This window comes from Onychomys torridus, chromosome 1, assembly GCF_903995425.1.
Source record: "Onychomys torridus chromosome 1, mOncTor1.1, whole genome shotgun sequence".
Classification (NCBI taxonomy): Eukaryota; Metazoa; Chordata; class Mammalia; order Rodentia; family Cricetidae; genus Onychomys; species Onychomys torridus.
In genome coordinates, this window is record NC_050443.1 from 169508478 (window position 1) to 169519886 (window position 11409).

An 11409-nucleotide genomic window follows, 5' to 3' on the forward strand; every position below is an offset into this window, starting at 1 on the left:
AGTCTCTTTATCTAGATTGGAGGTGAAAGAAAAAAAAAGAGTGAAGCAGAAAGATTCAAACAATGTTAGGAAAGAAAGAATTATGGTCTGAGTTAAAGTTGTACACAGAAATGTGTAGTTTGAGGAGGAAAGGAAATTGAACCTGTTTGAAACTGAGAGCAAATAGGATCAACCAAATTGGCTGTAATTGTTAAGGAGAATAATGTCATTAAGAAGAAACATGGGACTTTGATTTGGGAAATAGGCATAATTCTATCCATCAAGAAATTTGGATATAATAATTATGTGGAATATTATTTTAAGATGTGTTACATTTGTTTATACTGTGGAATATTTGTCTAATGATGTAAAGATGTGTTGCATTCTTTTATGTTACATTTGTTTAACTGTTCGAAGCTGTGTTACTTTGTCTTTCTAAACCACCTGATGGTTTAATAAAGAACTGCATGGCCTGTAGTGAGGTAGGAGAAAGGATAGACTAGGCTGGCAGGCAGAGAGAATAAATAGAAGGAGAAATCTGGGAGGAGCAGGAAGAACAAGAATGAGGAAGAGAACAAGGTAAGGAAGACACCTGGGACCAGCCACCCAGCCACCCAGCCACCCAGCCACCCAGCCACCCAGCCACCCAGATAGCCATGGAGTAAGATGCAGAGAAGTAAGGGAAGGAAAAACCCTGGAGGCAAAAGGTAGATGGGATCATTTAAAGTTAAGAAAAGCTGTCAAGAAACAAGCCACGCTAAGGCTGGGCATTTTTAATTAAGAATAAGCCTCTGTGTGTGATTTATTTGGGGGTTGAGTGTTGGGCCCCCAAAGACCAAAGACCAAATCAACCAACATAAATTACCTGGGTTGCATGGAAATTCTTTAGCCGAGGCTGGCTATCTAAAAGGAGAGCCTATGTGGGCTACGTTATTGATGTAATTTATGAACATCTAGAAAACAGCATGCTGAAGAAGGAAAAATAAAAACTTTCAAATAAAAGTGATTTTGATATAAAAGTTTATTTTCACTAACATGCTTTAAAGCATCAATTTGAATATTTATATACACATTTTACTGCACAGTAGAACCAATATTAATACTACATGATATTCTATATGAAATTCACTAAAAAGAAAAGTATCTGGCTTGGGAATTGGTTCAGTAAGAGTGCTTGCTGTTCAAATATGAGGACCTGAGTTCAAATCCTCAGAACGCCATCACAGAGAATAGGTTCATTAAAGCCTACTGGATTTCCTTCTTGGAAATTGCTGCCCAAGGAAGTGTTTCTAAGATTCAGCAGTGAAGGTACACCTAGGGAGCTGCAATTGTGTTCCAAGAGAGTCAGGCTGTATCTTAAGCTGATTACAGTGTTGGGCATGCTCTGTATGGCACTAGTTTTGTAGGCAGGCATGTAAAATGAAAGAGTTATGGGACCATGGTGGTTTGCACCAAGGCTCCATTAAGCTGCAGAGCCTAGGTAACTTGAAGGAAGATCAGAATCCTGGCATGAAGCTCCTTGTGGGCTCTGGGTGAAAGAAAAGATGAAACACGAGCTGCACTGTAGATCCCAGGACACTGCAGATGTCAGGAACTTAGATAATCTCTCAAGGAAATCTATAAGCACCAAGTAGAGGCAGCTCAAGAGAGAAAGCATGTGTGCTACAAGCCACATTATTAGAAAAGTGAGACCCCAAGTCTGTAGGAGTCCTGATGATGTCCCTTTGAACCCTGGATGGCAAACATAGAGATTCGGGATTTGGTCTGATTTTTCTTTGCTTTCCTATTCTTCACTCTCAGAATGGGTATGGCTACTGTGTTACTGAATAGTGGAAGTGTGCAACTTCTATTTTTTATTTTGTTGTGGCAGTTTGAATGTAATTGGTCCCCATAAGCTCATAGAGAGTGGCATTATTAGGAGGTGTGGCTTTGTTGGAGTAGCTATGGTCTTATTGGAGGAAGTGTGTCACTGTGAAAGCAGGCTTTGAGGTCTCTTAGGCTCAGGATACCAGCTAGTATCTCAGTCTACTTCCTGTAGCCTGAATATCAACATGGAGCAACACCTTCTTCAGCACCATGTCTTCCTGCATGCCACCATTCTCCACACCATGAGGATAATAGACAAAACCTCTGAAACTGTAAGCTGCTACTTCAATTAAATGGTCATGATGTTTTTCCACAATGATAGAAACCCTAACTAAGACAGTTTTGCTCACTGTTAAATGGTAGCTTTGATTCTCAGAAAAGACTCTGGACTTTTCAACAAGATCAAGGCAGTTAAGATTGTGGGGGCTCTGAAGTTGGACTGAATGCATTTTGTGTCATAGGGTGGCTAGAAGCCCATGGAAGACAGACTTGGAAATTAAATGTCTCCTACAGGTTTATGTGTTGGAGCCTGGAGCCTACTTTGTCCACAGCTAGTGGTACTGTTTTGGGAGGTTGTGGACCCTCAGATAAGTGGTGTCTAGATGGAGGAAGTAGGTTATTGTAGGATGGACCTTGAGGTTTCTAATTTGACTTCCTACGTATGCCATCCTTGCTTCCTGATTTGCCCAGTAGCAATCTAGCTGCCATGTTTCCAAAATCACAGCAATGAGCCATCGCTGCCACCAAGCTTTCTTCCTCATGAGAGACTGCTTCTCAAACACTGATTCAAAAGACACTTTCCTCTTTCAAATTTCTTCTTCAGTATTTTGTCACTGAAACAAGAAAAGTAACTAGTACATTGGTAACATACTTCAATTAATACTTCTTTTCCCTGATTATGTAGTTCTGTCACCTTCCTCATTTTGTATCATGTTATTCATTTTCTTTATATTTTAATTTGATTTTACATATCAGCCATGGGTTTCCCTGTCTTCCCCGCTCCTGCCCCCACCTCCACCTTCGCCCCAGCCCACCCCCCATTCCCATCTCCTCCCAGGAAAAGAGTCCCTTGGGGATTCAGCTCAACCTGGTAGATTCAGTCCAGGCAAGTCCAGTCCCCTACTCCCAGGGTGAGCAAAGTGTCCCCGCATAAGCCCCAGGTTCCAAACAGCCAGCTCATGCACTAAGAACAGGTCTGGGTCCCACTGCCTGGGTGCCTCCCAAACACTTCAAGCTATTCAATTGTCTCACTTATCCAGAGGGTCTGATCCAGTTGGGGGTTCCTCAGCTTTTGGTTCACAGTTCATGTGTTTCCATTAGTTTGGCTATTTGTCCCTGTGCTTTTTCCAATCTTGGTCTCAACAATTCTCGCTCATACAATCCCTCCTCTTTCTTGACAATTGGACTCCTGGAGCTCCACCTGGGGCCTGGTTGGGGATCTCTGCATCCACTTCCATCAATTATTGGATGAGAGTTCTAGCACCCCAGTTAGGGTGTTTGGCCATCTGATCACAAGACTAGGTCAGTTCAGGCTTTCTCTTGACCATTGCTAGTAGTCTACATTCTTCAACTGAAGAATGGATAAAGAAAATGTGGTACATATACACAATGGAGTACTACTCAGCAGAGAAAAACAGGCAAATGGATGGATCTAGAAAAAATCATCCTGAGTGAGGTAATCCAGACTCAGAAAGACAAACATGGTATGTACTCACTTATAGGAGGATACTAGATGTAAATCAAAGATGACTAGACTGCTACTCACAACTCCAGGGAGGATACCTAGAAAACAAGACCCTAAGAAAGACACAGGGATTGCCTGATGACAGAGAAGTGGATGAGATCTACATGAACAACCTGGACATGAGTAGGGGTACTGAAGGGCAAGGTTCGAGGGAAAGAGAGGGTAGGGGAGCGGGAGATGCCAGCTGGATCAAGAACAGAGAGGGAGAACAAGGAATAACAGACCATGATAAATGAAGACCACATAAGAATAGGAAGAAGCAAAGTGCTAGAGAGGTCCCCAGAAATCCACAAACATACCTCCACTGTAGATTACTGGCAATGGTTGAGAGAAAGCCTGAACTGACCTAGTCTGGTGATTGGATGGCCAAACACCCCAACTGGTATTCATTTTTTATATATCACATATAGAAAAGATCACACACACACACACACACACACACACACACACAAATGTGATTACTATGCAACCATAACAATGAAGAACTCTTAAGATTTGTGACGACAAGTAACTAAGTATTTAAGACTACATGAATGTAAGTATATAAGTGCAATTATTTTTTTAGAGAAAAACAAGAAGCTCACATTATCTCTCATTCATTATGCAAGCCAAAAACATTGACCATGTAAAAGTGGAAGTGGACTTGAGGTTGCTAGAGTCTGGAAAGTGGAGGGAAAACAGTGAGAGGGAGATAGTGGAGGTAACCAAACATACTGCATTCTCAGTTGGACTCTGTTTAATTTACAGGATGATTTCTCCCTCCAATGTGTATTTATTGGCAAAGACATTCACTAACCCAAGCACTATATAGATATTTAGGTATCCAGCATTATTCAGGTATTCAGGTATAGCTCAAGTTTTCCTGTGTTCCTCCTGGCCTGCAGTCAGGACAAATCTTGCTCACCCACCAGTCCCTCAGCTGCTCAGACCCAAGGAAACACACAGAGACTTATATTAATTAAAATAGCTTGGCCATTACTTCAGGCCTAACACTGACTAGCTCCTATACTTAAACTCAGCCCATTTCTGTTCATCTATACATTGCTACATGTTCCATGGCTTTACCTGTGTGCCATTACATGCTATTCCCTGGATGGCAGGCTGGTGTCTCCTGACTCAGCCTTCCTCTTCCCAGAATTCTCCTTGTCTGCTTATCTCACCTATACTTCCTACCTGGCTACTGGCCAATCAGCATTTTATTAAACCAGTGTACAAAAGCATTATCCCACAACATTTCCCCTTTTCTGTTTAATTAAAAAGGAAAGTTTTAACTTTAACAGTGTAAAATTATATATAACAAAGGAGTTATCAAGCAAGTACTACAATCACAATATATAGTCTATTTATATTTGGAAAATTCAAAGAAAATGTTCTATTTATCATATATTTGTGAGTGTAAGGTTTCATATCTAACTTGTCTTTTATCATAACTAAGGAAAATTATAACTATCTAGTCTTTCACTACATCCAAGACATCAGAAGGATACAATATTATCCAAGTAAATAAGAAGAGCATTGTAAGCAACATCCAAAAATCTATAATGACAGACAGCTGTCAGCCTGGACAGTCACCCAATGTTCTGCAAAGTTGGGGCATCCATCTTCAACCCACAGGCCTAGAGTCTCTCAATAGCTTTTTATGGTGTCATATAGAATGTCTGGCACTTTCTTCTGCAAAGCAGGAACCTGAAGGACCATCTCCCCTTACTAAGTTCAGTGGTCGCCTTCCTGTGGGTCCTGCATGTCCAATCAATACCACATTTTGTCAAGCAGTCCAGGTAAGAACATTTTCTTGTCTAAAGCTCTTTTTGCCAAGAAGAAGATAAACTCCATATAGAGTGTCTTTAATGCCCATCTTTCTCTTTGAAGTAAATGGGTGCTGCCAGGAGCAGACAGATCTCAATGTCCAGAAAAGTCTAAGTTTTTAAAACATTTTAAATGCCATATTCTATAGGTCTTTGAAGTGTTTGAAGATTACCTACCTGATTGAATTAGATCTATGTATACCTAGAAAACTTAACATGACTATAAGTTTGAGTATCATAGAAGACTAATTATTGATCTGTACTTTTTAATTATCCATTGCAATTTAAATGAGCTGCACAAACATAATACCTTAAACAAGCGTAGAAATATATATACAGAATAACAAAATTAACTTTAAATTTGTATCAATAAACTAAAATCTATACCAATGTAAAACATTTCTAAACAGGTTATTGCTCTTTAAAAGTAGGTTCATTAATCTACCCTTTCATCCTATCATATCTGCACCATCCACTTTTCTTCTTTAGAAAGAGATTGCATTTATGATCAACCTGCTTTAAATAAAAATAAACATTCATAAACAATATTTTGGGAATTTGGGAGTGGCTTATCAAAGTACTTCCTGCTGGAAAAGGGCAATTGCAATCTAATGGGGATCCTTAGAAAATTAAGAATTATGGTCAAGTCCTGACTGGAGTAGTCTGTGAAGCTGCATTGTCTGAGCCAGTTACCTTGAAACCATTCTGGATGATGGATCATCTGGGCCATGGTGTCATTGGAGACTTTTCAGGTATTCTTGGATGGTCAAACCTGATGTATCTTAATCTGGAACAAATCCATAGACTCTTGCTTCCTGTGGAAACAAAGCAGAGCCTCCTTTTCAAAGCAACATGTCCTTAGTTCCAAATTTTGAAGTCAAGATACCTTTAAAATATATATTTTGACTTAATTTAGCAGCCTTTACAATCAAATGTCTTTCTGCAGTTAAAAATATCAAAGACAACACAATTCATATTCTCTGTTTAATAACCATCTTTACATGGCTTATTTTTTATACAACTTTTATTGTCTTTTTAAAACTATTTTTTATATTCATTTTCTTCTCTCTTCCAAGCCTACATACATTTTTACACCCATTGTAAACCATTTAAAGTCTTGTTCCATCTGAATCTACCTTATTGTGAATCTTTTGTTTTAAATTGCAGCATTACTAGGATTGAAATGGCAACTTCAGTTGCTGGCTCCACCCACCTCAGCTTCCTAACATGACAAAACTATGTATACAGCCAGCTCTGGGAACCTATGGGAAGCAGTGGGTCTATGCTTCCATCCAGCAGCGTGTAGCCCAGAAACCTCTTTTTTTTTTTTTTTTTTTTTAACTAGAAAAAGCTAAATCGGTCATGACACAGTGCACTGTGCAGCCTGGAGATGCCACTGTGTACCTTGGTGGAAATCTGCCATACTGTAGCTCATGGTTGGCCTGAGAGACACAATTAGGAAGCTGTTTTTAGCTACATTTTAGAATTTTTTTAAAAAAGCTTTCTCTGGTTTTAGATCCCATATTTTTGTGCCATTCATAGCTGAAGTTTTCCTGTGTCCCGCCTTGCCTGCAGTCAGGACAAATCTCTCTCACCCACCAGTCCTGTAGCTGCTCAGACTCAAGTAAACACACAGAGACTTATATTAATTAAAACTGCTTGGCCATTAGTTCAGGCCTAGCACTGACTAGCTTCTACACCTAAACTAAGCCTACTTCTGTTAATCTGTATGATACCACACATTCTGTGGCTTTACCTGTGTACCATTATGTGCTGCTCCTTGGATGTAGACTGACTCAGCCTTCCTCTTCCCAGAATTCTCCTTGTCTGCTTATCCTGCCTATACTTCCTGCCTGGCTACTGGCCAGTCAGTGTTTTATTGAACCAGTGTACAACACCCTTGTCCCACAAGACTCAGGTATCCAGAATTATTTCTAAAACACTAGAATGATAGTGGAATGTGATTCATAACTTTGAGAAAATGAGACTAGGGATTATATAAATTCAGAATAATTATAGGCATATATGTGAAAGTTTGCTTACCTGCTTAAACCATGTGCCACAGAGTAACCAGGGCAAATAACTGTCACTGGAAGTTTGCCTAGTCCTGCCAGGTCTGTGGTTAGGAGGAATCTCTTTTCACCAACATCCCACAGCCACTTGGTCCAAATAAACACACAGAGGCATATATTATTTACAAACTGTATGGCCTATGGGTCAGGCTTCTTGTTAGCTAGCTTTTATAATTTAACTCAACCCATTTCTATTAATCTATATATTGCCATGTGGCCGTGACATTACTGGTTTACTGGCATCTTGTTTCTCCTTAGGGAGTGGGCCGGTGTCTCCCCTGACTCCACCCATCTTTGGCTGGTCTTTAGTTTGAATATACTGCCTAACCTTATCCTGCCCTGCAATAGGCAATGACGCTTTACTTATCAACCAGTCAGAGCAACACATATTCACAACATACAGAAAGATATCCCACAGCAGATAACAAACCATCAGCTTACCTGGGCTGCAGGGAAATGCTGCAGCTGAAACGCTGACTATCTGAAAGGAGAGTCCTTGGGCTAAGTTGTTGGTGTCATTTTAGGAGCATCTAGAAACAGAATGCTTCAGAAGGAAAAATAAAAACTTTCAATAAAAAATGATTTTTATGTAAAGGTTTGTTTACACTAACATGCTTTAAAGCATCAATTGGGGGTATTTGTAGCCACAATTTATGGCACAGTGGAACCAATGCTAACACTATATGAAATCTGCCTGAGTCATTGGATTATAAACTTCACAGCTTTATAAATGGTCCATGAGTAAGTATATTTTAGTAGTTAACTGAATGATATTTTGTAGCATCAAAAAGAAAAAGAAAAGTTTACTTTTCTTGGCTTTATCTGGGACTTCTAAAAGTAGGTCATAAAGTTCCTTTCATTTCTTATACATTAAGGCTCAAATCATCACAATTCTTTACATGATACCAAAGATAGAAAGGGAGTCCCAAGTTAAAAGCATTTTTAAATTTTTAACTTGTATTATTATTTTCAATTCTATATATATTTACTTATGTTTGTGTATGCATATGATAGTAATCATCTTTGCCATGGTCAAAGATCCAATGAAAATTTAATAGAGTTACATCTTTCATTCTTCCTTTATGTGGGTTTCAGGAATAGACCTCAGCAAAGTTTTTCCGGAAAGTCCCTTTATATACTGAGTCATTTTGTCAGCCCCAAGAGTCCCAAGTCTTGATCTACAGTTTTCCCCATTCAGCATTAAAAATTATAATTTCTATCTCTGTAAAAATTTTGACCACAAATTATCTCCTAAGTGACACACTTGTTTTGATATCTGAGGTATCCAGTGCAAAAGCCCTTAAGGGTATCCATATTTCAATCTCTAGACCTGTGACTATGCTATTTATATCATAAAAATAGTTTCATGTGTGATTAAATTAAAGATTGTGGCATGGGATGGGATGACAGTAGACCCTGGATCATTCTCAGCTGGTCAGGTGACATACAACTTGCCCCAAAACAGAAGCAGAAGCCAGGCTAACAATTTAGAAAAGTTCCAGAAGGTGTCCAATTCAAGGAATGGGCTGTTCTGGGACCTAGAGAAGGAACACAGTTCTGCTAACCACTTGGTTTTAAATCAGAAAAAAACCATTTCAGACCCGCGGCATCTCTTATTTTTTTGTTTGTTTATTTATGTGTGTATGTGTGTGTTTGAATAAATATGCTACTTACACAAATGGAGGCCAGAGGACAACTTGTATACTTGATTCTCTTCTTCCACCATGTGGGTCCCAGGGGTCAAATTCAGGTCATCAGCCTTTAGGGCTTGACGGCAAAGCACCTTCATCCACTGAGTCATCCTGCCAACCTAATTTTGTTTTTATATAAAAGCCTCTAAATTTATGGTAATTGTTGACTATAGTAATATGAAACATATTCAATTATTAAGTGATACATATTTAATACTGAGAATTTAGTTTTAATCATTAATAACTATTAAACTAGTTCAAAGTGTCCTCAAATGTTAATCCATTGTCATCAGGGAGCATGGCAGAAGGCAAGCATGGTGCTGGAGGAGTATCTGAGAGCTGTATCTTTATCTGCAGGCAGCAGGCAGAAAGCAAGAGATTGAGACTGGCATAAGACTTTGAAATCTCAAAGCTCATTCCCAGTGATATACCCCCTCTAACAAGACCATGTCTACTCCATCAAGGCCACACTGCTCAATCCTTCCCAAACAGTTCCATTCCCTGATGACTAATCACTCAAATGTATGAGTCTATAGGAGCCATTCTCATTCAGACTATCAGGTTATTATTACTGTGAATGAGTGTGACTGTGTGACATATGTGTGTGGTTGTATGTGCTATGGCATGCTCTTCGAGTTGGTCCTCTCCATCCACTTTTGCATTGGTTCTGGGGATTAAAATTAGGTCTCCAGAATTTCACAGCATGTGCATTTACCCACTGAGCCATCTTGCTAACCCCAGACTGTAATTTTTGACATGCACAGTTGGATACTATTTAGACAAAGCAAACAGTGTGAGCAAAAACATGATGTTGGACCACTATGAGGCAGAAACATTAACTTGTATAATTGTTGGGATAAAACTGATAAAGCACTACAAAACAAGTTGGACGCACCAGAAAGTCAAGATTAGGATTGTATCTCTTATATTTTGTGAGCAAGGAGAAATTCTCTGAAGTCATTTTTTCCCCTCTTTCTCTGGATAAGTGAGACCATTGAATAGCTTGATCTGTTTGGGAGGCATCAGTCTGTGGGACCAGGATCTGTCCTTAGTGTATGAGCTGGCTGTTTGAAAGCTTGGGCTTACACAGGGACACTTTGCTCAGTCTGGAAGGAGGTGACAGGACCTGCCTGTACTGAATCTACCAGGTTTAAATGAATCCCCAGGGGTGCCTTGATCCTGGAGGACATGGGAATGGAGGGGAGGGGCTGGGGGGAAGGTGGGGGTGGGAGCGGGAGGGGGGAGGACAGGGGAACCCATGGCTAATGTATAAAATTTAAAACACATAATAATAAAGAAAAATATTTATTTAAAAAAACAAACAAACAAGCAAACAAAAAAACCCAAATACTTCTGATTTCCAGGAGGGAACCATAAAGGAGAAAAACCCAGTAATTTCTGAGTACTCTCTTCAGTATCTTACAATTTGGAACACTCTATTGCAATAGAACAAAAAGAACAGATCTGTAAAACTTGGGAGTAGCATGCATGCTTCTGAAGAGAAAACAATTAGTCCATTGTGAAAATAAATATCTGAATAGGTAGAGATATTTCTTCAGTCCTTTGGGGCTTTATTACTAGACAGAAAGGAGAATGTATTGATAATGAGTGTGGCTTAAGACTGTAACCCACATCTTGCTTTATGTGCTGCCAATTTTTAGTTATGAAGTATGAACAAGAATGTGATGTACTTCTAAAAATGGTCTCCATAAGAAACTCTCCTAGCTTCTCCTGTAGGCACTATTGCTCTGAGTGGCTGGATAGGATCCCTGTTTAGGGTAACTTGGAGAAGGACTTGCTGAAGAGAGAGCAGATCCATCATCTACTCTGGGTTCAAAAACATGCAGCTTGTGAACACTCCCAGTCTATAATAGGAAATAAGCTGAAATTGTCATTTTGATGCCACTTCCTTTTGTCAGCCTCTCTCTGGTTTGTAGTAACAGAGGACTTTGATTAAATCACTTACTAGAAGGGCAATTACTTTTTGCTTTTCTATAATTATGAGTAAAAAAAATCTCATAGTTCATAAAGCCTGGAATCAAGCCATACTTTAATTAATTAATTATTTTGCCAGTCATATTTCATTTGGCTGAGAAGAGCTTTAATTGACTCACTTATAAAATGGGATAATCATAATCCATTCTTCATTCTCAAGTTATGCATGGTCAACTGGTATCACCAAATATGTCACAACTATTAAGGTTTGATGTTAGAGACACTGAAAAAGCAAGACTTTTATAAATTATTTTCCT